Genomic DNA, 27,659 nt, shown 5'->3' on the forward strand with positions numbered 1-27,659 from the left:
AACGGGCCATGAGTTTAGCTCCTATTCATATTTTAAAAAGAAATACATTTTAAGAACTTTACTATATATTGAAAGTTAATGCATATTTGAAACATTAACTAAAGTATTTTAAATACTTAACATTATTCTAGCAAATTTAATTTTGTTGGTAATTATATGTGGTAAAATATTTGCTTAAAATAATGACTTAAAGATATATTTTTATTAATAGGAAAAACAGAATAGTTTATCTTAAGATAAAATGAATAACTTACAAAATGAGAAAAATATAGGACAAAGCCTAAACTAATATAGTAATTGCTAAGAGTTTGTAAAAAATGGAAATTATGGTCAAAATCAATAAAGATTTAATGAGTCTAAAATGACAACGTTTTCTTGGACTCTCAGCCTGTTCTAATTAAGATATAAACATTTTTTTCTAGATGATTAGTATAAAAGGCAGAGTCTGCATTTTATCAAAATAACTTACATTAACTTTAATCATGTCATTATCTGTATAAAAATACTGATTTTCTCCTGGGCATCATTATACTGGCAAAAAATTGTTTCCTTTCTTGCCCCAAACCAGGTGGCTTAATCTATTAATCTAAGGAATATTGCTGTAAATGAATCTCTTATTGGCTAAATAATATTCAAATCGTACAAATACCTAAATTCTTTTAAGCCAAAATATCTTAATGCTTTGTCCGGTGTTTATATAAACTATATATGTATAAACTAAATATAAACTATATATGTATAAACTAAATTTATCCCAAGATAACCATGCTTATTTTGGGAGCAGATCAGATTTGAGGGCTGAATGCAAGGAAAAAATATACTTGTGGAGTCTTTTTTGTTCACCTGATGTTGCCATTATATGCAACTGATGTTGCTATCACATGACCTTGGTAAGAAACAGTTAAAATGTGCACTCTAGATAGGAGGACTGGCTATCCTCCCAGAAGTAGGTGTACTTCAATAAAGATATCTAGGTCCCAGGAAGCTCCTCTTGGTCCCTAGCCAGTTCCCAGAGGACCCAACTGGGCCCGGTCATGTAAGCAAATTGGAATTTGGCCACTATTGTGACAAAATATCATAAAAACTGCATGCAATAAATTTAAAATTAGCAAAAATGCACACCCTATTATAAAGAATCCACATTTCTGCATTCCTTTTCAATCAATCCAATTAAAAAAAATCTGGTCATTTACTATGGGTACATGTCACTATTGACACTCTGCTTTCATTTTTGCTACCTGCCACTTTAGGAATTCCTGATTATATGTTATAGAACTTGTTTGATATTTTGCAAGGAGATTCTGATTTATTAAGCAAAAGGCAGTTAACAGCTGCAGCTGAATGAGAGTTACAATTAATTGAACAATGCATTCAAGAAGGACAGCTTGTTCAAATAGATCTAGAAAAGCTTGTTGATTTTATCATGTTCTTTACCTTGCAATCTCCCACAGGCCTATTTTAGCAAGATGGTGTTTTAAAATGGATTTTTTTACCAAACAATTGACAAAAATGTTTAAATACATATTTGCAAAAAATTATTTCTTTAATAGCCAAAGGTCACCAAAGATATTATCAATTAAGAGGACATGATCCTAATCGCATAGTGTGTGATCTCACAAAGGAAGAGGTTCAAAGTCTATATATTTTCAATACCTCTTGGCAAATAGCATTAAGTGACTTCAAAGGACAAATTAATAATCATTTGCTATGTTAAAACTTTTACAATTTAAAAAAAAAAGAACGCAATGGATTTTGCCTAAAATAGTTTGAGCTTCCCTGCTAGCTATTACTGTCTTTACTGATGATAATATTAATGGGTAGGCTGCATATGTCACCCCAGTGGAAAACAAGTTAGAAAACACCTTATACTTCAGCCCAATGCACTGAATTAACAACTGTAATTCAAGTTTTGCAAAATTTTCCACAATCTCTTAATATTGTTTCTAATTCAGAATAAGTCTGCCAAACAGTTACTCACATTGAGACAGCTTCTTTGTTTAAAGGAAATGAATTGTCCTGAATGTTTTTACATTTACAAACATTAGTCAGAAGTTGAATTAATCCTCTTTTTATCATGCATATAAAGGACTCATACTAATCTTCCCAGTCCTTTGTCATTACAAAATCAGCAAACAGATAGTCTTGTGGGGGTAATTCAGGATCCCACAGCATTTCACAAATTGACTCATATCAATAGCAAAGGGCTGTGAAAGAAATTTCCATCTTTATCTAAACAGCAAGCTCAGGACATTGTTAGGACTTGTCAAACCTGTGGACCTTTAAATGCACTCCCATTTGCATCAGGGGTTAATCCTCGAGGTCAAAAAGCAAATGAATTATGGCAAATGAATGTTACTCATATTTCACATTTTGGTAAAATGCAGTATGTACATGTTATCATAGATACTTGTTCTCATTTCATCTGGGCTACCGCACTATCTGGAGAATGTTTCTGCCATGTTCGATCACATTTACTTAATGTTTTTGCTGTTATGGAATGCCCTCAATCTATTAAAATGGACAATGGTCCTGCTTATACAGGAAAACAATTTCATAAATTTTGTACTACTTTTAATATTACTCCTATCACAGGAATTCCACATAATCCCTCTGGGCAAGGAATTATTGAATGAGCAAACTGGACACTAAAGTCTATGCTCTTAAAGTACAAAAGGGGGAGATGATGATCAGGAAGATGTTATGAAAATAAGTATACCTAAAGATCAATTAGCAAAAGCACTGTTAACTTCAGAGCCTAAGGGCAACCTAAGACAGGCACAGTCACCTTGGCTTATAAAATAAAAAGGGGGGAATGTAGCAGACAGGATTAACATAAGACCTGCAGAACTACTTGGGAGTAGATGGCATTAGGGTGGTGGTGGCAGTAAGCTGCTTTATGTTATCTGATTTGTGTAAGACAGTCTAGGAGGAAGAGAATGCTTGTTTACCCCAAATGGTTATTTTGAATATGAAGGAAGAACACTGAAAGGTAAAAACTTTGTTCCCTCAAGATATGCATGCATGCCTATTGTCATCCTGCAGTATATAACCAGAATCTGGTTAAGAATAAAATTGTCTGAAGTCTGTCTGATGTAAACTCAAGCTTCAGACCCCCTGAACCCGTCTGTGTCTATCTTTCTTTCTTTCTCATCATTTCTTAATATCCTTCGCGCTCTGTTTCATAGGAAGCAACAAAGGACCCCAAATTCTCTGAACTGGAACAAAATAGTTTTTTCAATAATTTGACATGGAAAAACTGGATATCAAGCCAAAAGAATGAAAGAGGACCCCTATCTTACACTCCAGGCAAAAATTAACTCAAAGTGGATCAAACACCTAAATATAAAAACTAGCACCATAAAGCTTCTAGAATAAAGTGTAGGGAATCATCTTCAAGACCTAGTAATAAGAGGTAGCTTCCTAAACTTTACACCCAAAGCACAAAAAACAAAAGAAAAAAACAGACAAATGGGAACTCCTCAAATCAAAAGCTTCTTCACCTCAAAAGACTGTAAAAAAGGTGAACAGGCAGCCAACTCAATGGGAGAAAATATTTGGAAATCATGTATTGGGTTAAGGTTTGACATCCTGTATATGCACAAAGAATCATACAACTCAACAACAAAAGAACAAACAACCCAATTATAAAATGGGCTAAAGATATGAATAGGCATTTTTCTGAAGAACAAATACAGATGCCTCTAAAGCATGTGAAGAGATATTCATTTTCATTGGCTATAAAGGAAATGCAGATCAAGACTACAATGAGATACCACCTTACACCTATAAGAATGGCTGCTATTAAACGAATAGGAAATTATAAATGTTGAAAAGGATGTGGAGAAATTGGGACACTTAAGCACTGCTGGTGGAAATGTATAAGGTGCAGTCATTATGGAAAATGGTTTGGTGGTTCCTTAGGAAACTAAATATCGAGTTGCCCTATGACCCAACAATAGCACTACTTGGTATATACCCAGAAGAGCTGAAAGCAATGACACAAACAGACATTTGCACACTGATATTCATAGAAGTATTATTCACGGTAATCAAAAGGTGGAAACGAACCAAATGCCCATCAAAAGATGAGTGGATTAACAAAATGTGGTATATACATACAATGGAATATTATGCAATAGTAAGACGAAATGATGTCCTGAAGCACATGAGAAGATGGATGAGCCTTGAGGACATAATGCGGAGTGAAATAAGCCATACACAAAAAGATAGATACTGTATGATTCCATGCTTATGACCATGGTAAAGGTAAAAATCAGAGGTTTATAATACAGAATATAGGGGACTTAGAAATACATAGAAGCTAGAGATGGGTGAACAGTTAGCTAATGAGGTTGAACTCCAATGTAAAGGAATAGATAGAAGTGAAGGTGGTTCTCTAGTGGGTCTATAAGTAATATTACCAAATTGAATATGAACAAGATTGAGAAGAGTTGTATAGACCTACGTGTCCCACTGATTAACCCCAGAAATATAAATTAGTTCTTGCAAGAATTACTTCAAAGATACGATCCATATACAAAGAGTGTTTAAGTAGAGGGTACAGGGGAAAACTGCTATTGCATGCCATGGACTATGTTCAAAAGGAAACCATCAGCACTACCACAGCAGCAGCAGAGGTAAATAATGGGGGGAGGTACCAGAGTTAAGAGGAGGTTTAGATTTCCTACTTGACAAGGGTGTGTTTGTTGGTTTTCTTTCTCTTGGAAACAATGAAATTATCTAAAATTGAGAGTGCTAATGGACTGTGGACTTTGGACACTGTACATGATCCCTGATGAATTCAGGTGGCTGAAGGATGCACTGACTGCCAAGCAGATTAGCAAATGATGGTATATACTTATGAATGAAGGTTGTACTGCTACAAAAAAGAACAAAAGTCGTGAGGCATGTAACAATGTGAACGAACATGTGGGACATTTGTTGAGGCAAAATAGGCCAGATACAGAAGAATAACAATTTTGTGGTCTCTTTTAGAAAATGCTTATAAGGAAACAGGAGTCTAGAATTTAAGCTTTAATAGCAGTCACATTTAGTCCAGAGTGGTAATTATTATTTCTGGATTTTGAGAGGCTGTTTTATGTATATATATATATATAAAACCTTAAATTTAGAGATAAGGACAGAGCCAATTAGGTTGGGGTTAAAGTAAATCAGAGCACAGGGGTAAGGAAGACAGTGTCTATATTAGAACCACACATACTCTTTGAGACCAAAGGAAGAAAGGCTTATTTGTTCTAGAACTGAAATTTTCTGTAGCACATAATCTAACTCAAACTATCTGTATAGCTCATTTGAACAACTGAAACACAGGGAGCACAGAATAAGAAAGCAGTCCTTTAATCCTGTATGCTTAATGTAATGCTTGGATATATCTTAGAGTATATTAAGCAGAAAATCAAAAACTATTGGCAAAGTCCCTTGAGGGATGGAAGAAAAAATATGGAACTATTAAACTTTACCATCAAGGAGTTCCCTGATACTGTGTCAAACTTTAGGGACACCCAAATCAATAGGTCATGCCCTCGATCTTGAAGCTTACTCTGGTGCAGCTTATGTAGGTAGCAGAGAAGCTTAGCCTACCTATAGGTATACCTAAGAGTTTCTTCTGGAGGACCTCTTATGTTTCCCAGATGTGGCCTCAGTCTCTCTAAGCCCAAATCTGCAAGTGAAACCATTGCCCTCCCCCTACATGGAACATGACATCCATGGGTAAAAGTCTTCTTGCAGCATGGGAGATGACTCCTAGGGATGAATCCAGATCTGGCACTGTGGGATTAACAATTCCATTCTGACCAAAAGAGGGGAAAGAAGTGTAACTAATAAAGTATCAGTGGTTGAGAGAGTTCAGATAAGAGTTGAGAGGCTACTCTGGAGGTTGCTCTTATGCAAGCTTCAGTTAGACCTTGCCGCATATCATAACCTGCCAATCCCCAACCAGGACCATTCCAGCCAATCCTAAAGAATACCTAGGGCAATACATAAGATTCCACAAGGGCTCCATGTCCTAGAGTAACTTTCCAGAAACCTACAACCTCCAGATGTGTCCCTGGACCAGATAAGTCCTGAGACCTAGAAGGCCCAGCCTCTCCAGAACATCAAATAGTTCCATTTCCCTACCCCGTAGTATTGCCAGACCCTTCCAACATGTAAAAAGTTAAATTGGCCATAGCCCAAACACCCCTAAAGAGAGGGATGGAAAGATCAAAGGTGATGGTGGAGTTATACAGAAACGATAGAATTTAACAAATGAATATAATGGCTAAATCATTAAGTTGATATCTCTTTTAGTTTCCAGTATCTTAGAGCAGCTAGAAGTAAAAACCTAAAATTGTGGAATTGTAACCCATGTCAAACTCTGAAATATGTTCTAAAACTAATTGTAGTGCTGTGCTTTAAAATGTATTGCTTTTTTGTATCTGTTATTTTTCATAAAAAAGAAAAAAGTCAATTGTGATGACAAAAAAGTATTTATGCTTTCTAACCTCCTGTATTCTGGAGAAGTTTGAAGGAAAAATCTGAGAGGACAATATGGTAGCTCATGACAAACTCTGAATCTGTCCTGTAACTACTTGTTGAAGAGTACTTTGAAAACCATTAATTTTTTATTTCTTTGCTTTGTGTATGTTATATTGTAGAATAAAAAAAAAGTTAGAAAAAGAAAAAGAAAAAATCAAGCTATTACTCAACTAAATTTCTAGCATGTCTTGGAAAATTGGAAAAGCTAGCACTATTGAGTGCACATTCTGGCAGACCAGAAATTTGCTAGAACTGTTCAGTGGCTGATTTGTTTAGACAGGACATGTGGCTGCTTTGTTTAGACAGGACAGGTCTTCTATTTGCTACAGTTTCCAGAACTCCTAAGCAAGCTAAAATTAGTGACAATTTAGTAACTCACCTTACTTAAAGTTGGTAATTACTCTGAGGTAGGGAGTGGGTGGAAAGGTGATACAGTAACATCTACTGACGCACCTTACTTCATTTATTTTTTTTTAACTTTTTTATTAATAGTATAACATATATACAAAACAAAGAAATAAAAAAGCAATAGTTTTCAAAGCAGTCTTCAAAAAGTGGTTACAGGACAGATCCACATAGGCTACCATACGATTCTCTCATATTTTTCCTTCTAGCTGCTCCAGAATATAGGAAGCTAGAGGGCTTAAATACTTTTTTATCATTACAATTGACTTTTCTTCCTTCTTATTTTGTGAACAATAACATATATACAAAAAAAGCAATAAATTTCCAAGCACAGCACCACAATTAGTTGTAGAACATGTTTCAGACTTTGACAAAGGTTACAGTTTCACAACTTTAGGTTTTTACTTCTAGCTGCTCTAAAATATGGAGGCTAATAAATAATAAATAAAAAATATGGATGCTAAAGGAGTTATCAATTTAATGATTCAGCATTCATATTCATTTGTTAAGTCCTATCTTCTATGTATAATTCCACCATCACCTTTGATCTTTCCATACCTCTCTTTGGGGTTATTTGGGCTATGGCAATTCCATTTTTGATATTGGAAGGCTCTGTCACTAATATGGGGTAGGAAGATGGAACTATCTGATATTCTGGAGAGGCTGGGCTAGGTTTCAGGACTTATCTGGACCAGGGACCTATCTGGAGGCTGTTGGTTTCTGGAAAGTTACTCTAGTGCATGGAACCATTGTGGAATCTTATATATTGCCCTAGGTGTTCTTTAGGATTGGCTGGAATGGTTCTGATTGGGAGTTGGCAGGTTATGATAGGTAGCAAGGTCTACCTGAAGCCTTTGTAAGAGCAACCTCCAGAGTAACCTCTCAACTCTATTTGAACACTCTCTGCCATTGATACTTCATTAATTACACTTCTTTTCCCCATTTTGGTCATGATGCAATTGTTGATCCCACAGTGCCAGGTCTGGATTCATCCCTGGAAGTCCTCTCTCATGTTGCCTGGGAGACTTTCACCCTTGCATGTAACATCCCACATAGAGGGGAGGGAAATGACTTTACTTGCAGAGTTGGGTATAGAGAGAGTGAGGCCACATCTGAGCAACAAAAGAGATCCTCCAGAAATAATTCTTAAGCATACCTATAGGTAGTCTAAGCTTCTCCGCTACCTACATAAGCTTCACAAGAGTAAGCCTCATGATCGAGGACATGGCCTATTGATTTGGGTATCCCTAAAGTTTGACACAGTATCAGGGGAACTCCCTGAGGATAAAGTTTAATAGTTCTCTAGTCTTTCTCCCCTCCCTCTGCGGTCTTTGCCAATACTTTTTGATTATCTGGTTAATATACTCTAAGATGTTTCCAGGCATTACAATAATTTGTACAGGATAAAGGACCTCTTTTTTATTGTGCTCTTCCTTGTGTTTCAGTTGTTCAAATGAGCTATACAGATAGGTTGAATTAGATTATGCACTACAGAAAATTTCCATTCCAGACCAAATAAACCTTTCTTTCATTGGTCTCAAAGAGTATGTGTGGTTCTAAAATATAGACACTGTCTTCCTTACTCCTATATTCTGAGTTATCTAATCTGAACCTGTTCAGCTTTGTTCTTATCTCTAAATATCAGGTTATATATAACCTGCCTCTCAAAATCCAGAAATAATAATCACCACTCCGGACTTAATGTATCTGCTCTGAAAACTTACCAACTAAGCCCCTGTTTTCTTATATGCATTTTCTTATTTTGTTAAGTAGAGTTATATAGAAATCTTTGATTAATTGTTCCAACATCTGTCTCCTCTGGTGTTTTAATTTGGTCATTAGGCAGGGCTTTATCTCTGTGCATTGTGATATTCTTAGTGATCTTCTGTTGTCATTGTGGCATGTAAATATGTTGATTGACCTACTTTGGGAGTTGATTTATTTTGGTAGTCTAAGGCCTTATGTTTGTGAGATGGTTGTGAGGGAGCAGGGTACGGGGTGGGGCACTCAGTGCAGTGATTTGTTTCAGGGCAGATATAGGTGCATGTTGGGGAATCTTACACTGATGCTTGTGAACATGGGTGCCCAGTGGCCAGGGTGGATGTAGCAGTGCAGTCACATTGGTCTGGGGGGGGAAAGTAACCCTGCTGTGTACTGGCCTAGGGCATGGGGCCCTTTGTGTGCCTATGTAGAGCTGTGGCAGCAGATCAGCATTATGCCTTCATGGGTTGGGGCCAGATGTGACCCAGCTGTGCAGATCAGCACTTTCTCAGAGCTGGGAAGTTTGGCTGAGGGCTGTGTGCATGTGTGGTTCTAGGACTACTGTAAACTGAGGTTCCCAGAGCTGAATGACATGACTGGGGTGCACGTGCAGGTCTAGAAGTGCCATAAACTGAATTTCCCAGAGCTGAGGGATGTGATTAGGGGCCTATGTGCATGTGCGGGTCTAAGAGTGCTGTAAACCAATGTGCAGGGCTCAGGGGGTCGGGGTGAACCTGTGCATCACTATGAGCAGGGGTGCACAGGGGTAGGGGTTGCCTGGGTATGGAGTTTAGTGCCTGGAGCCTTTGTGCACTGGCAACAGCTGCAGGGAATAGAGACGGGGAGATCATGCTTGGGAGGGGTGCAGGAAAGGTGGGCTGGGCTGCACTTGGGGTGGGCGTGGGAGGCAGGTACGTGCACTGGGGGGGGGTGGGGGCACCTGGAGCTTGGGGAATGGCAGTGGGTGATGGGGTTCGGGTGCATGGGGTGTGGGGAGAGTCGCTGCTCATGGGGCAGTGCTGGTGAGGGTAGGGCACCCAAAGAACACAGCCTGGCTTACTTCCTAGTCCTGGGCTCCTGTCCATGCACTCCCACAAGCTCCGTGCCTCTGTGCCAGGCTCCAGCTTTCTGCTTCTCAGTTCCTCAGCTTCTGCAACTAGGGCTGCCACATGTGGTGCAGAAGTCTCGCCCAGGTCAGCTCCATCCCCGAATTGCCTCCTCAGTCTCCCTCCTGTCCCTTCTCTAACTTTTCTTTGGAGCAGGGCTAATCTTGAGCTACTCTATTCTATTCCTCTCCCCTACTTTTGACCCCTACTATTGGTGTGGTACATTTGTTACTGTTGATGAAAGAAAATTAAGATTTTACTGTTAAATATAGTCCGTAGTTTGCAACAGGTACATTTTCCCCCATATACCAGTCTATTCTTAACTCATTGGAATAATGTCATATATTTGTTCTAGTTCATGGAAGAACTTTTACATATTTGTACTGTTAATCACAGTCATTACCCACCTCAAGACTGACCGTGTTATAGTCCCGTGTTTTCACTTCTAACTTTCCTTCTGGTGAGACGCATGACTCTAAACTACCCTTTTGAGCCACATTCACACATAATTCAATGCCATTAATTATACTTACGATAACGTACTGCCATCACCTCTATCCATTTGAGAATGCTTAAGTTCAACTTAATTAAAAATTCTGCACCATATTAAGCAAACACTCCCTATCTTCTATCCTCGTTCTATTTCTTGGTAACCCTTATTTTAAATTTTATGTCTATCCATTTGTATATTATAATTATTTCATATTAATGAGATCATACAATATTTGTCCTTTTGTGTTTGACTTATTTCACTCGACATAATGTCCTCAAGTTTCATCCACGCTGTCACAAGCTTCAGGACATTATCTCCTCTCCTTCTTACTGCTGAATAATATTCCGTAGTATGTGTTCTAGTTTGTTAGCTGCCAGAATTCAACATACCAGAAATGGAATGGATTTTTTTAAAAAGGGAATTTAATGAGTTGCTAGTTTACAGTTCTAAGGCCGAGAAAATGTCCCAATTACAACAAGTCTATAGAAATGTCCAATCAAAGGCATCCAGGGAAAGATACCTTGGTTCAAGAAGGCTGATGACATTCAACATTTCTCTCTCAGCTGGAAGGGCACATGGCGAACATGGTGGCATCTTCTGGCTTTCATGTGGCTCTATCAAAAAGGGACTTTCTCCAAAATGTTTCCTCTTTTACAGAACTCCAGTAAACCAATCAAGACCCACCTAAATGGGTGGAGACATGTTGTCACCTAATCCAGTTTAACAACTGCTCTTGACTAAATCACATCATCCAGGGAGACGATCCAATCACAGTTTCAAACATACAGTATTGAACAGGGATTATTCTACCTCTATGAAATGGGATTTTGGTTAAAACATGGATTTTCTAGGGGGCATACTTCCTTTCAAACCAGCACAGTATGTATACACCACATTTTGTTCATTCATCCATTGATGGACACTTGGGTTGTTTCCATCTTTTGGCAATTGTGAATGATGCTGCTATGGGAATATTACTGTGCAAGTGTCTGTTCACATTTCAGATCTTCTGAGTACATACCAAGTAGTGGGATTGCCAGATAGTAAGGCAACCCTATACTTAGCTTTCTAAGGAATAGCCAGGCCATATCCACAGAGGCTGTACCATTTTACATTCCTACCAGCAGTGTTTTAGTGTTCCTATTTCTCCACATCCTCTCCAACTTGTGGTTTCCTGTTAGTTTAATAGCAGCCATTCAAGTAGGTGTGAAAATGATATTTCACTGTGGTTTTGATAGCATTGTTTTTTTTTTTTCTTTTTATTGTGGTAACAAATATACAACATGTTTTAGTTTCTGAGGCTGCTGAAAGCAATACACCATGAATTAGTTCAGTATGAGCAAGAGGAATTTATTCTATTGTACTTAGAGCCTGGGAAAATGCCCAAATCAAAGCATCATCAGGGCAGTGTTTTCTTCCTAAAGACTGGCTTCCAGTAATCCTTGGTTCCTCTGCCACATGGTAAGATACATGGTTTTGTCTACTGGCTTCTCGCTTCTCTTCTGGGTTTCATTGCTTTAAGCTTCTGACTTCCATGGTTCTTTTATTACCTCTCTCTTTATTCATCCTGTGAATAAAGGATTCCAGAAAAAGGATTAAAACCCACCTGGGCCATGCCTTAACTGAAGTAATTCCATCAACAGGTGCTACTCACCATAGATTTACACAGACAGGAATGAATTCTACTTAAAAACATGATTTTCTAGGATATGTAGTTCTGAACCACCACACAACCTAAAATTTCCCATTTGAGCCACTTTCAGTGACACTAATTATATTCACAATGCTATGCTGCCATCATGAGTATCTGTTACCAAAACTTCATCATCCAAAACAGAAACTCTGTACCCATTAAACATTAATTCCCCATCCCCCCTGTCCCTAGTAACCTTAAACCACTTTCTCTCTCTGAATTTATATATTCTAGTTATTTCACATAAATGGAATTATATAATAATTGCCTTTTTGTGTTTGACTCAACACAATGTCATCAGGTTTCATCCATGTTATAGAATTTTATTCCTTTTTACAGCTGAACAATATTCCACTAAGAATGTGTATGTACACACACACACACACACACACACCACATTTTCTTTAGCCATGTATCTATAACTTGGGTTGCTTCCAATTTTGTGGCTATGAACATTTGTTTTGCCTTGCAAAGGCTGCTGCTGGAATGTAACACACCAGAGATGGACTGGCTTTTGTAAAGGGGATTTATTTAGTAACAAATTTACAGTTCCTCAGAGGAAAGGCAACTGACTTTCCTTGGGGTTTCTCTGTCACACAGGAAGGCACACGGTGACATCTAATGGCCTTCTCTCCTGGCTTTTGGGTTCGAACAGCTTTCCCTTCAGCATCTCCAAATGTCTGGGTCTAACCTCCAAGCCAGGTTGTGCTATGCTATGCTGGGCTCCTTCTCTCTCTTCCAACTCCTCTTTAGGCTCTAGCTAATCAAATTGAAATGCCACTCATTGCAGAAGGCACTCCCTTTAGCAAATCACAGATGTAATCAGCCATAGATGAATTTCACATGCTGATGATTTAAGTTCACAGCAACAGAACAACAACTGGCACCATCATTTGGCCAAGTTGACATCTAAATCTAATTCTTTACAACATTAGTGTACAAATATCTGTCTGAGTCCCTGCTTTCAGTTCTTTTGGGTATATACCCAGCAGTGGAATTGCCAGTTTATAAAGTAATTCTACATTTAACTTTTTGAGAAACTGCCAAACTTTTTCCACAGCAGGTGCACCATTTTACATCATCACCAATAATGTACAAGAGTTCCTATCTCAATGTATCCTTGCCAACACTTGTTATTTTCTATGTTTGTAATAGATATTCTAACAGGTATTAGGTTGTATCTCACTGGGGTTTTGATTTGTTAATGACTATTGATGTTGAACATCTTTCATGATCTTATTGGCCATTTGTCTATCTTCTTTGAAGAGATGTCCATTCAAGTCCTTTGCTCATGTTTAAAATTGGGTTTTTGGATTTTTGTTGTTGAGTTGTAGGAAATCTTTACATATTCTAGATATTTAACCTTTATCAGATACGTGGTTTCCAAACATTTCCCCCCCCCATTCTCTAGGTTGTATTTTCACATTCTTGATAATGTCCTTTGGTGTACAAAAGACTTTAATTTTGAAAAAGTCCATTTTGTCTATTTTCTATTTTGTTGTTCATGTTCAGTATTATGTTTGGGTTTTTTGTTTTGCTTTGTTTTTGTTGACTCTCCCCTTTGCAGCAGCAATTTTCTATCTTATAGTCTTGATTTTGCTTCTGTAAATAATGTTGGAAATTGAGTGCAAAGGATCTCCTTTTAGCTCTTAAGCATTTTCTAGTCTTTGAACCAGTTTTTTTATCTCTTACTTTCTATGGGTAGTTACATCACTATACATGTCTAATATTGATGAAAAGTAGGAATCTGGATTTCATTTCTGCTTTTGTCTGTTTGGCTCCCTCTTCTTCCAGGCACTGACCTTTTTCTCCATATGCTCTGCCCCAACCTCTCTCATGCCAACTCTTAACCCCAAGCCATCCACTTGATCACAGTGGGGATATCCCGACTCTAATAACTTGATTCCTTTCCCCTGGGCCACCGTGATACACTCAGGCTACTTGAACCAAAGCTGGGGCCAGTCAGAATCTCTCATTTAGAATTTGGATTAAAAAACTCCAGACTTATTTTGCCTGGTTTTTGGAATAGAAGAGATGGAAACTCAGAAAATGTCAGTGGGTATTTTTCACCCTGCGAACCGGAGAGTAGGCCACGCTAGTCTGTAGTAAGAGAGGAGGTACAAAAAAATAAATGTAAAGAGGGAAGCCAAGTTGACACCTGGAATGGGACTGCTCTTGGAGCTGGCTGCCTCCTACCCTTGGGCCATTTGAATCAGTGCTCCTTTCTTTTTTTGTTTTCATTTATTTTATTTTATTTTTGAAAAATATTTTTATATAAGCAAACAAGCAATACACTTAGAACCACCAAAAATGGATATCTTAGTTAGCTTAAACATAGTCATATTTAAATAAAGTATCCAAAATACATTGTAAAACCTGTGTTTACACAGAAAGTTTCATAAACCAATTGAAAATTAAGGCAACGAGGAAAAAATCTACAAATTCAGATAGCAAAGTTCTTAAATTCTAAATATTAAACACTAACTTAAACACCATTTGGTCAGCTGTCAAAAGTGTGAATGTTCTCAAAATACCAAGTAGAAAGTTATTGCAAATATCTACATTGCTATAATAATGACCTATGTTATAAACATTTTCCTGATTTCAGGAAACACTGTCCCTTTCTTAAGATAAATTACCTTTTTTTTTTTTTGCTTTAGCTAATTAGAAAGTTTCTAGTACTTAAAATAAAAGAAAAACATTAACTAACATGGTTTTTTTTTGCATGCAATTTTGGGGGCCTTTCTTTAATGTATTTTTAGACAGCTGTTGTAATGGCCAGAAAAGAACTTTCTTATGAGAATTTTCCTTTCTGTTTTTCCAACCTCAGTTGTACAATTTCATTAGCTCAATATTCTTTTCTTTTCTTTTACCCTTGCCAAAATTAGGATCATATATCTTTCTTTGGGGAAAGTGTAAGGGGTTTGCAGCAAAATTGGAAAATAGTGTGCCTGAATTTTTTTATATTCACTAAGTTAATCAACCACAACTCCATTTCAGGGTAAAAGTCCTTAATGAAGGGAAACTACTGGAGACAGAATCCAAATTGAACAGGTCACAGATAACAGAGGCCAAAGAAATGAGCACCCAGATTACAAATGAGGTGAGGAGAGGAAACAGCAGCCAGGAAATCTTTAAAAGCTCCAAAATTCTTGAACACTTTGAAAAAAGCAACCAAAAAAGAAAGGAAACTCTGTGAAGTTTCTTGAAGGGTTGTGAAATTAGAAAGTTATCCTAAACCATAGCTTCTTTATAAAAGTTCATTTTTTCCCACATAAAATTATTTCCACGTAAAAAAGAAGGAACAAAGAAGATCAAGATCAAATTCTGTACAAAATTATAAGGGAAGAGAGAATAAAGAACAGGATAATATTACTACAGAAAGGCATTTCCACACAGCAAATGAAAACTGTAATCTAATATTGCAAAACAAGCTAAAAGACACAAAGAAAATGGTATAAGAAATTAAAGAACAAATAAATGAATGAGCGGGCCATGGTGGCTCAGCAGGCAGAGTTCTCACCTGCCATGCTGGAGACCCAGGTTTGATTCTTGGTGCCTGTCCTTGTAAAAAAGTAAAAATAAAAATAAACATTAGAAAAATTAATGTTTTGGTTTGCTAATGCTGCCAGAATGCAATATATGAGAAAAGGAGCAGCTTTTAAAAAGGGAATTTATTACAAGTTTTCAGTTCCGAGGCCATAAATATGTCCAAACTAAGGCATCCAGAGAAAGACACCTTGGCTCAAGGAAGGATGATCTGGGAAAGTATGTGGCTATTATCTGCTGGTCCTTGTTCCTGGTACATTGCTTCCAGCTTCTGATGCCAGTAGTTTCCTCTGTAAGTGTCTGTGGGCCCTCACTTATCTCCTCTGGGACACAACTCTGGGTTCTGCCTAGCTTAGCATCTAATGTCTGCTGGGTTCTGCCTGTATCCAGACATCTGTTCTCTCTGTTGGCACTCAAAGTATCTCCAACCATCCATGTCTCTGTCAACTCTGAAGCAACTGTTCTACAAATAAAAGTAAAAATAAAAATAAAAATAAACATTAGAAAAATTAATGTTTTGGTTTGCTAATGCTGCCAGAATGCAATATATGAGAAAAGGAGCAGCTTTTAAAAAGGGAATTTATTACAAGTTTATTACAATTTATTACAAATGTCTGCATCTGAGGTTTCTCCAAAATGTTTCCTCTTTTAAAGGACTCTAGTAAACTACTCAAGGCCCACCTTGAATGGGTGGAGTCATTAGATAGGCAATTCTATCCGATCAAAAGGCCATACCCACAGTGGAGTGTGTCACATCTCCATGGAAACAATCCAAACAAAGTTTCCCACCTTAAACAATAGGTCTGGACCCACAAGTTTGGATCAGGATTAAAACATGGCTCTTCTAGGGGTACATAATAATTTCAAACTGGCTCAATTAAGAAATGAGGTGAAAGAATTAAAATAAAGGTAAATAATTTGGAAATGAAGAATTGAAATGAAAACCAAACTGGAAAGAATATAAAATACTTCCTCAAGAGGAATGGGAGATTAAAAAAAAGGGGGGGGGGAATTTAAAAAAATCAAAGACAAAAGAGAGAGATAAAAAGGATTTGAGAAAACATAACAAATATGTAAAACAAGCAAAGAAGATCCAACACGCATGCAATAAAAATCCCTGAAGAAGAAAACCATGGCAAAAAAATACAGAAATCTATAATTCAAGAAACTGAAATAAAATGAGATTTGAAACTAAATATTGAAAGGGCAGTTTGTCAGAAAAAGCTGACTGACTGACACATTATAATTAAATTATTGGACTTTAAAGGAAAAATTAAATAAAATTCCTTTAGACAGCCAGGGGGAAAGACCACATCACTTACTAAAGGAAAAGAAGTCATACTATCTTTAAACTTTTGACAATACATTATGCCAAAAGAAATTGAGTAATATACTTAAGATACTCAAAGAAAAAAAATGTGAGCCAAAGATTTCATATCCTGACAAACTATCATCAACAAACAAGAACTCAGGGAATATTGTTCTTTATGAATGAACTAAGAAGAGGATTTAGACTATTAAAATATGCAAAAGACATAAACATAATGACTTGTGATGAGCATTAAATATCATTTCCATTTAAAACTAAGGCTAAATGAGAGATAAAAGAAAAAGGGTATAGAATGTCTAATCTGACAATATAGATACAGTACAATACTAAAAAAGTAGGACGAGAATGGGGAGGCATATGCAAAATAATTTTTTTAGCTGCTTGCAGTAACCATATTGTTCATGGTAATCTTATTATTGACTCCTACTGAGTAAAGAGGGAACAATTTAAGCATCATTTGGGATAATTACTAAGGTTCAAAACACATCAAATATATTGAAGTCCATGATATCATACTGATGCAAAAAAATTTAATTGGTCATCCTCGTATGAAGCTAGGGAGGCAATTCTCTGTTTTGAAAACTGGTAAATAAAGGAAAACAAACATTCATCCTGCTTTGCATATATAAACTGCACCATTGGATAACCAAATAGTAGATGAGGCAGGGTTTTTTTTGTAGAAGTATTCCATCAAATAATTGAAGAAGAAATACTGGAATTTGATTATCACCATTTTATAATCCCTAGTGAATTACTGAATCTAAGTATCAAGCATAAGTCATTGCTAACATCATAGAAAGAAAAACAGATATTGCTTGCCTCGTGGAAGAACACTATACAACCTATGAAGTGGTTGCTGACCACTCTGCCCCTAAAAACTCAAATCTGAATCTAAGCCTGGAGATCCAGGAAGGTGCTCTCTGTTGTATATTATAATCCAAGTTACTGAGCATTCTTTATTTTGGTGTTTGAGAAAAAGCCAATTACTTCTAGATTGCAAACCGAATCTGTTTTAGTAGCAGGTGGCTGTGAAATAGTCGCCTTATCAAAGACTGCCCCAATATATTCTGATATATTCTCCCCAGAATCCTTAACTAGAAAATGAGAGCAAGCTCATCATCAAAAATCAGATTAAGGGTGTTATTTTCCCATGCAAAGGATCTGAAGGTACTTGCCATTACTCTGTGAGAGGGAAGTGGAAAACAGCCAGAAGTCAGAAAGGAGAAGCCAAATAAGCATACATATTAAAAGTTATGTTTGGGCAAAGCCTTTGGCTGGTGCTTCTCATAGTAGATGAGAAGTTTGCTAAGTTTTTGAGGAACTGTTTCACCAAAATGAGCTCTAAATCTTGGAAAGCAACAGCCCAGGAATTACAACTCTTAACAGTTCCTAGCTCCTGAAGTTGCACCAGCAGGAAGTGAGTTGCCAAAGTTGGATGGCCCTCTGAAAAGTCATGCTCCCAAATCATACTTCGGCTGTAACCTTAGAGGACAGCAGAGGAAGAAAATCTTGCTGGCAGGCAGAGCCAGGGAAGTTCTAGCGAACAGTGTATGACGCTGCTATTTTTGCCTGGCTGATTTGATAGTTTGATCATTTCTATAGATCAGTGAATTTTGAAATGCAAATTCTTTGTTTGCCAACTGTTTATGCCTCTGATTCAGTGGCCTTTTTATTTCTGGATGCTGGTGCTTTCCCTTATTTTCCTGTTATCTCAGTTTTATCTCTCCTGTTATCACATTTTATCTAGCAATTCCAGGTGTTTTATAGTGAGGAGCATTATCAGTTAATTCAATTCAATAAATGGCTGAGAATATAAATTCAAAATTGGGATTTAAACCCAGATTGGTTCAGTGCATAAATCTGGGGTTGCACTGAGTAGGAAATGAAATACAAAATGTCTAGCTATACAGGTCTTCTGGAATTTCCTCCTATAACTGGCTCTCATCCTAGTATCTTCAGAGTAGCCCCTGGTTCTGACATGTTTTTTAAAATATATATTTATTGTAAACCTTAACAAACAAACATACAAACATTTTTGACACACAAACATTCTATACATGGTGTACAATCAATGGCTCACAATGTCATCACATAGTTGTGTGTTCATTACTATGATCTTTTTTTTGAATGTTTGTGTCTCTCCAACAAAAGAAATAAAAAAGAAAAAACTCATACATACCATACCCCTTACCCTTTTCTCTCATTGACCACTAGTATTTCAATCTAATCAATTTATTTTAACCTTTGTTCCCCCTATTATTTGTTTATTTTTATCAATTTTTTATTTATCTGTCCATAGCATAGATAAAAGGAGTATCAGACACAAGGTTTTCACAATCACACAGTCACATTGTAAAAGCTGAATCATTATACAATCATCTTCAAGAAACATGGCTACTGGAACACAGCTCTACAGTTTCAGAAACTTCTCTATAGCCTCTCCAACACACCACAAACCAAAAAGGGAACAGCCACACAATGCATAAGAACAACCTTCAGGATAACATCTCAACTCTGTTTGAAATTTCTCAATCACTGATACTCCATTTTGTCTCATCTTTCGCTTCCCTCTTGGCGGTTCTGATATCTTGCTAAAAGTAATTCCACTAGCCAATTCCTTTTAGGTGACCTGAAGCACATAGCAAATAAACCTCCATAGAAACACAGTCCCACTATGGTTTTGGTTGTGATTGGACCAAAAAAGTCTGTTACATTTAAGCCAAATAATTATTTTTATATTACATTTAGAAGCATTATATGTTAAATAGGCTTTTGTGGGCTTATCTAGAAACCTCACTAGATGTATTAATTTTGTTACTGTGGAAAAAGAAATGCATTCAGAATTCTAAATGAGTGACCTAATAATGAACATTTGAAAAATAACCTTTCAAATGGTGCCTGATTCTTGTACAATTAAGTGAAAACTGATACAGTAACTGTGATTGCTTGAGAAGGAGCAGATTTCATTGGAGGCTAATGAGGAGATAGAGCCATCTGTGGAGATTCAGTAAGATTATTTTGTGTACTCTTTCAGGATTTTAGAAAGTGATGAAACTTGTTCAACATGCCTGTTTCTTCTTGAAGCTTTAGTTTTTCTCTCTGTTATGGTCAGGTTCATGTGTCAACTTGGCCAGGTGGTGGTACCTGTTTGTCTGGTTGGGCAAGTGCTGGCGTGTCTGTTGCAATGAGGACATTTCATAGAATTAAATCATGATCACGTCAGCTGCGTCCACAGCTGATTTCATTTGTAATCAGCCAAGGGGAGTGTCTTCTGCAATGAGTGGTGCTTAATCTAATCACTGGAAGTCTTTTAAGGAGGATTCAGAAGAGACGGTCTCTCTTCCTGCTTCAGCTGGTGAGCCTCTCTTATGGAGTTTGTCCAGACCCTCCATTGGAGCCATCATCTGCACAGCCTGCCCTGTGGATTTTGGACTCTATGTTCCCATGGTTATGTGAGACACTTTTATAAATTTTATATTTACTGATACTTCCTGTTAATTCTGCTTCTCTAGAGAACCTAGCTAATACACTCTCAACAAAACCATAGGACCACTAACATGTTTTCATAACTAACTCTCAAAAAATGTGAGCCTCATCAAAAGAATTGAATGAAGAGGGGAAAAGGCAAAGGGTAAAAGCACCTGGAGGCAAATGATTTGGAGATAGTGAAAATTTCATCACCATTCATATCATGGGCTCGATTTTCTTCTTTTTGTTTTTCACATGGGCAGGCACCAGGAATTGAACCTGGATCTCTGGCATGGCAGGTAAGAATTCTGCCTGTTTAGCCACTGTGGACTGCCCAATTTTCTTCTTCTTTTTAAAAATCATTTTCCGTCTCCCAATACTAACCAGAACCTCTCATGCTTACCTCCGAAAATGCCTAAACCCACCATGGAACTATATAGAAGTACTTCTATTTCTTTTCAAAGTTGCATAATGCTTCTTTATGTGGTTATACCATGGTTTATTAATAGTTATTCAATGGGCATTGTGTTAGTTTCAGTCTTTTGTTAAATACACAAATAGGTAACACAAAATTTTAATCTTTGCCAACCTGATAAATAAATGTTACATCAATTTTAGTATTACTACATATTCTAATAAGTGGGGTAGATCATCTTACATGTATTTAAAAGGCATTTGTATTTGTTTTTCTGTGAACTGCCTATTCAAGCACTCTGATGATTTTCCTCTGAGCTGTTGACTTTTTTATTGATTTGTAAAAGTTTTCTTTGTGTTAAAGAGATTAGCCTTTGAGTGCCACATACCAAGAAAATTTTTTGACCCTCACCATTTCCTTTGTTAGTTCTTTTCATCTGTATTTGTGGCATTTCTCCTCATATAAATGTTCTATTATTGACTTGATAAAGTTATTATTCCTTTCTTGCTTTGGTGTTCCATCTCTTGCTTATTAAAATATTCCTCAATCTGAGATAATTTTTAAAAATGTATCTATGTTTGCTTATTTTTTATAGATTTATTTTCATTGAGATGTTTGATCTACCTTAAATTTGTTTTGGTAAAAGGAATGAGGTTGCCTCAACACTATCTATTGAACAGTTCTTTTACCACTAATTTTTGAAACACTGCCTTTATAATATATTAAATTCTCATGTTTATTTGGGTTTACTGCTGGATTCCATTTTGTTTCATTAATCTATTTATTGTACTATACTACTAATTTTTTTATGAAGTATTATGATGATGCTGTATTCTTGCATGAAATAAGGAACTACTGAAAATCTAAAACTCTGGCATGTCAGAAATCGGGAAGCTTTGAGGAATAGAAGATCTTCTTTCCAGAATTCTGCCATTAAGATAACTGAATTCAAACACTCAATGTTCTAGGTGACTTTGGACCAGTATTTCAAATTCCTTGGAAGCTCTAATTGGCTCAAGGAGGGCTGGATATCAATCCTAGAATCAATGATCTGTTCTTGGAAGGGATGGGGGCTAGTTCATATGGTACAGAGGGTGCCTAACCTAGTATTTCAAGGGAATTTTCCAAAGAAACACATGCTATTGTGAGCTGAACAGCGCTCTATAATGTTTCTGCTATGCCCACCTACCCTTCTCATACATTTGAAGCTTTACTATCTGCAGGGAGCAACTCTCCCAAACACAATTGCATACAGCCCTTTCTAATAGAAGATGATGCAAACTTGTGTCCATTTGTGGACAATATCATATGATCGTGTAGCTGTATTCCTAGGATTTTCTAGAATGCCCTTGCTCCTCTAGTCTGTCAAAATTTCTTTACATATTCTGCAATCTATGTACTAGATGAAAAATTTAATCATCACTAACACATGCTAAATAGCCGTGGTCATCAAATTGGGGTACAGGTTTGCTTAAGGGTGCATAGAAACTTTCCAAGGGGTATTCCAACATGGAAGGTTTTAAGGGACTCAATTCCACATCTTCCGCTTCAGTATGGAGTCTTTCTTATAATAGATCTGCCTGAGATGTGTTTGAGTTTGGGTACTCTTGCCTCTTTCTGCTTTCCCATCTCCCCTTTTTTAGAATTTCCTCACTTTACAAGTGAGGAATGCTTACTGTGGAGCATTTACCCAGGTGTAAGACCTGAGGAGGGCCAAACAACAGGTCATGTTAAGTCACTGGTGTTAAGAAAGATTCCTTTAATTGAGGCACTATAAACTCACAGAAGGGCTTTGTGTCCTTCGCTGCCTATTTGTTTTTCAATTGAGGGTAAAGCATGGCATTAGAAACAGGATATTGTGAATTCAGATATACTAGGAAGTGGAGCAGCAGGAGAAATTTTCCTTCAATGTCCTGGTCTTTTCCATCCCTTGACTCTTGTCAAAGAAGCATTCCTTCTGTGGAGGAACTCTTGAATGCAGAACAAAGATTATTGGCAGGACATGGGAGCTCTGGCACCGTATTTCTTCCAGGTGACAAACCCAAGACAAGGCTCTGTGCCCTCACTTGAATAGACAAAATTTTAGCAATCAAGCTGGGAAATATCCATTTGCTAAGAACAAGTGCATTGACACCACTCTGGGTTAGCTTGGTGGCTACTTCCATGCACTTGTGTTTTGGTATAAGTCTTGGTTTCATATTTTTCAAGTTTTCAAAAAAGAGGAAACAAAAAGTTTCATGTTTACTTCTGACAGATCAATGCTGTATCTTCAAAGAAAAGGACTATGTACATTGAGAGTAAGTTAATATTTTATCTTTTCTTGATCATTTATTCAGACTGGTAGAGGAATCATTTTCATTGACTTTTAACAAAAGATTGCTGCTTACTCCAAATCCATATTTATTTTTACTTGGAGCTAAATTTACTGCTGGCTGTCACTCATTAACCAATAATATATTTATTTATTCCTAAAGTGTAAATTTCCTAAAATGTACTAGTTAGATATATATTAACTAATAGGACTATGCTTTGAATTTTACAAAAAAATACAGTATTTCAGCAATACTGAAAAACTTTCTTTTGACCTGCTTTACTAGAACAATGCCTTGTTTTATTTTGTTGTTAATTTTACCCCAAATATATTAAACTACACTCTTAGAAACAATAGTTATAATAAAATTTTCCTGAAGTGTAATCAGGACATAATATCCCAAATTAAATGCTTTATTCAATTAAGATTTGTTCCTCTTTTGCAAATGATGATTTGATGTTCTAATTATGACAGATGCATAATTACAAGCTTAATCATTTTGGGCCATTAAATGAGACTATATATTTATATATGTAGATATGCATGTGTGTATTTCTCAGTATTCATTTCTGTCCATCTGTTACCTTTTTAAGGCATTTTGAGACTATCTAAAAACTGAAATATTGTTTGCAGCCAATAGTAAAAAATCATAATGGGCAATTTCCAGTTTTGGGGGGTTTTAAATCCAGTTTTGTCCAGTTTTGACTTCAAAAATAAGGTAAAAATAGGTGTAATTATAGTCATTTAAAAAAAATTTTTATTATATAGTATAACATATATACAAAACAAAGAAATAAAAAAGCAATAGTTTTCAAAGCATTCTTCAACGAGTGGTCACAGAACAAATCCGAGTTTGTCATGGGCTACCATATGATCCTCTCATATTTTTCCTTCTAGCGGTGCTCCAGAATACCGAAGGTTAGAGGGCTTAAATATTTTTTTTATCATCACAATTGACTTTTTTCCTTCTTTTTTTCGTGAAAAATAACATATATACAAAAAAACCTATAAATTTCAAAGCACAGCACCACAATTAGTTGTAGAACATATTTCAGAGCTTGACATGGGTTACAATTTCACAATTTTAGGTTTTTACTCTAGCTGCTCTAAAATACTGGAGACTAAAAGAGATATCAATTTAATGATTCAGCATTCATATTCATTTGTTAAATCCTATCTTCTCTGTATAACTCCACCATCACGTTTTATCTTTCCATCCCTCTCTTTAGGTGTGATTAGGCTATGACAATTCTAATTTTTTTATATTGGAAGAGTATATCACTAATATGGGGTAGGGACATTGAACTATCTGATATTCTGGAAAGGCTGGGCTAGGTTTCAGGACTTATCTGGACCAGGGACTCATCTGGAGGTTGTAGGTTTCTGGAAATTTGCTCTAGTGCATGGAACTCTTGTGGAATCTTATATATTGCCCTAGGTGTTCTTTAGGATTGGCTGGAATGGTCCTGGTTGGGGGTTGGCAGGTTATGATAGGTAGCAAGGTCTAACTGAAGCTTGCATAAGAGCAACCTCCAGAGTAGCCTCTTGACTCTATTTGAACTCTCTCTGCCACTGGTACGTTATTAATTACACTTCTTTCCCCCCTTTTAGTCAGGATGGATAATTAATAGCCATTTGATAATTATGGGTGAGGTTTTCAGATGCATTTTCCAAAAATGAGAAAATGAATGACTCTAATAAGTGGGTTTAAAAATATCCTTTGCAAATCTGGTGTTTGCTAATTCTTTGTTGCAGTAAAATTAAGGACCTAATTGGGTTGTCCACTATTAGATTCTTAAATATGTTTTTGATGACACATCACAAGATGATTTTTCAAACACACCTCACAAGGAAGTCAAAGAACTAAATGACACCACTAGAACAAAAACTCCTTCTATTCCAAACTACTTATTTACAAAGTTCTCAGAAATTATATCCAGAAAAATAAAAACTTGGTATATAATTAACACTGAACCCTGTTGCATTCTACTAATGAGAATTACTCATCCAAAAATCCATAGATTATATATTTTAAAAAGCTACATTTATTCCAAGAAGAGATGAATATCCAATAGTTTTAATTCTTTTATTTAACAATTAATTATCAACATATTTTATATTTATTTTGTTTTGACAATTTGTATTTAAATAATAATTGTAGTAAGATTTCAGTCTAGAAGACACATTTTAATGTTAGAATCTTATATTCACAGAGAATTGAACAAAGTTAATATCAATTTATATGCATATTTTTGTTGCACAGAATGTGAGAGAATGATCTATAAAAGACATTCAAGCATAAAAGTACAATACACTGGGATAAAATTTTATGGAGAAAGTGAAATGGAATATGATTTCAAGGAGAAAAAAATGATGTCAAACTTTTGACTTACAGAAGAGTTTGTTCATATAATCTTTATTTTTTGTTTTATGTTCATATAATCTTTAATGGATGTTAGTAGCTTTCAAATAGGATTGTGTTAAATTTCCAGTGAATTCATTCAAAAGAATGCTGTATTTTATTTTCAAATGTCAATATTTATACTATGACATAAATTATAACCATTTAAAATTCTGCTGAAAATTTTTAGGAAGCTTAAACTTGTATGGCAGAGTTTTTCAAAAATTCTTTTAGGGGTATGCCTAAGAAAGATGTTTGAAAACTACTGCTATAAATCACAATAGAGAAAAAGAATAAAGATTTTTGTTTAAATTATTTTAACTTTTAAAAGAATGTGGGGATGAGGGTAATTATTCAACCTTCAGACACTGCAGCATCAAACAGTAAAATACAGTGGAGGCTTTGTTCTCATTTCTACAACTGGTCAGTTAGCTTTAGTTTGAGATTAATGATTTCTCTGTCTTTTCCACTGTTCTGTCCTTTTAGGCCAGGGTATATGATAAGAAGTGAATAGCAAGAACATTACATCATTGTTCTTGTTTATTTATTTATTTTTGCCATGAAATAAGTTCCTCATTTGGAGGCAGTATTGAAAAGGAGAGCATGGTACTGGATTGGGTATTTGATAAGTCCACGCATGTTGGTGCTGGTAGAGGCACGATGGATAGGAAAATTTATCCTAATGCAGAATTAAGCATCTAATCCTGTTCATCTTACATGATGAAAGGGCCTGATAAATTCAGCACGACAACAGGTCGCTGTTGCACACTAGAGGTATAGTAACCCATCTTGATGCCAAGGTTTGCTACTATGATGGAAAATTAGATACTCAACAGTGGCAAGGCTGGAATTCATGAAGGAAAATCTTTTGTTGAGTTCATGCATATGCCCAGCCCTGCAAGAAATCTCTGGTACTTTGCGTATTAGATAATTGAAGAAGCATCTAACAGGTTGAAAGAAGAAGGATAACTGACATACACAGAAATGGTTTTCCGGAGCATGTGAAACCACAAACAAACAAAAAAAGCTGTTTTTTTCCCTTGTGGGACTGTGTGATGAGCTGAATGGATTATGTATTCGTTAATGAATCTGTTTGCTTTGTGGTAAGATCCTAATTGACAGTAGTTTAAGTAAGATATAAGGTTAATTCTTTCTCCCATAACATTTTGAGCATTAGCAGTCTTGTGTTGAGATGGCAACTTCATGGCATTGGGGACCCAGGTTATTCTATCTTATTTCTCTGCTGTTCCTAGAATAGGTGCTCTCATCCTTGAAGTAGAAGCTACAGCCACCAATACATCCACTTGCCAGGCAGATATCTGAACAAGGGAGAGCAGAGCCTAACTTCCTTCCCTTTGGAGGCACCACCTGGAAGTTGCTCTTATCACTTCTATCTGCTTCCCCATCCACTAAACCTTAGTTCATAGTCATAGGTAATACATACAAAAAAGACTAGCAAATGTAAATTTCATTTCAATGACCAGCATTCAAAAAAGTCATGAGGGTTCTATTATTAAAAGAAGGGAGGAAACTGATATTGAAGAACAGCATGCTGTCTCTAGTGTAGAAAACAAATATTTGAAGCTTTGAATCTATTCTGAGCCCACCTGATCTTCATACAAATTTTACTATTTTTCTCAATTTCCTTTTTTTCCCATTTCATTGTTTATTTAGGCGTTTAAACTCTCATACTAAGTTTTTACAAGCTGATGAACACTGACAAATTATTTCTCCCACAGGTCTGTAACCACACATTCCCAGACAGTATAAATATATGGTTGAACTAACATTAATATGCACCACCATTTTATCATTTACTTAGTAAAAAAAATTATCAAGTATCCAAATATAGTTACATAGCTCAAAAGGCATATAAAATATTAGATGTCTGCTGAGTCACTCGCAGAAAACTGTTTTTTGCAAGAAAGGTTGGAAAGAGAAGGGAAAAAAATCAAACTTCAAACAAAAATAGTGGTTGATAAAAAATTTCTAATAGCTATGGAAAAAATTGTAAGAATTTCATTAATTTTATGATTAAGAACTATTGTAAGTATCAGAACAAAGCATCTCTACCTTTTAAAAACTGTTTACTAAATTAAAGACATATTCTACATGTTCTGCACAAGACAAAAGCAACATTTTACTAAAATATGTAATAGCCTCTGTGCCAGTTTGAAGCTATTATGTACC

At 36.2% G+C, this 27,659-nt stretch overlaps 1 long non-coding RNA gene across 1 annotated transcript in view; it reads left to right on the plus strand.

Annotated features, from left to right (window-relative positions):
* LOC143682455 (uncharacterized) overlaps positions 1-27,659 on the plus strand; it is a 56,734-nt gene that overhangs the window by 1,089 nt on the left and 27,986 nt on the right. The window lies entirely within an intron of this gene.

The sequence above is a fragment of the Tamandua tetradactyla genome, chromosome 5, assembly GCF_023851605.1.
Source record: "Tamandua tetradactyla isolate mTamTet1 chromosome 5, mTamTet1.pri, whole genome shotgun sequence".
NCBI classification, from domain to species: Eukaryota; Metazoa; Chordata; class Mammalia; order Pilosa; family Myrmecophagidae; genus Tamandua; species Tamandua tetradactyla.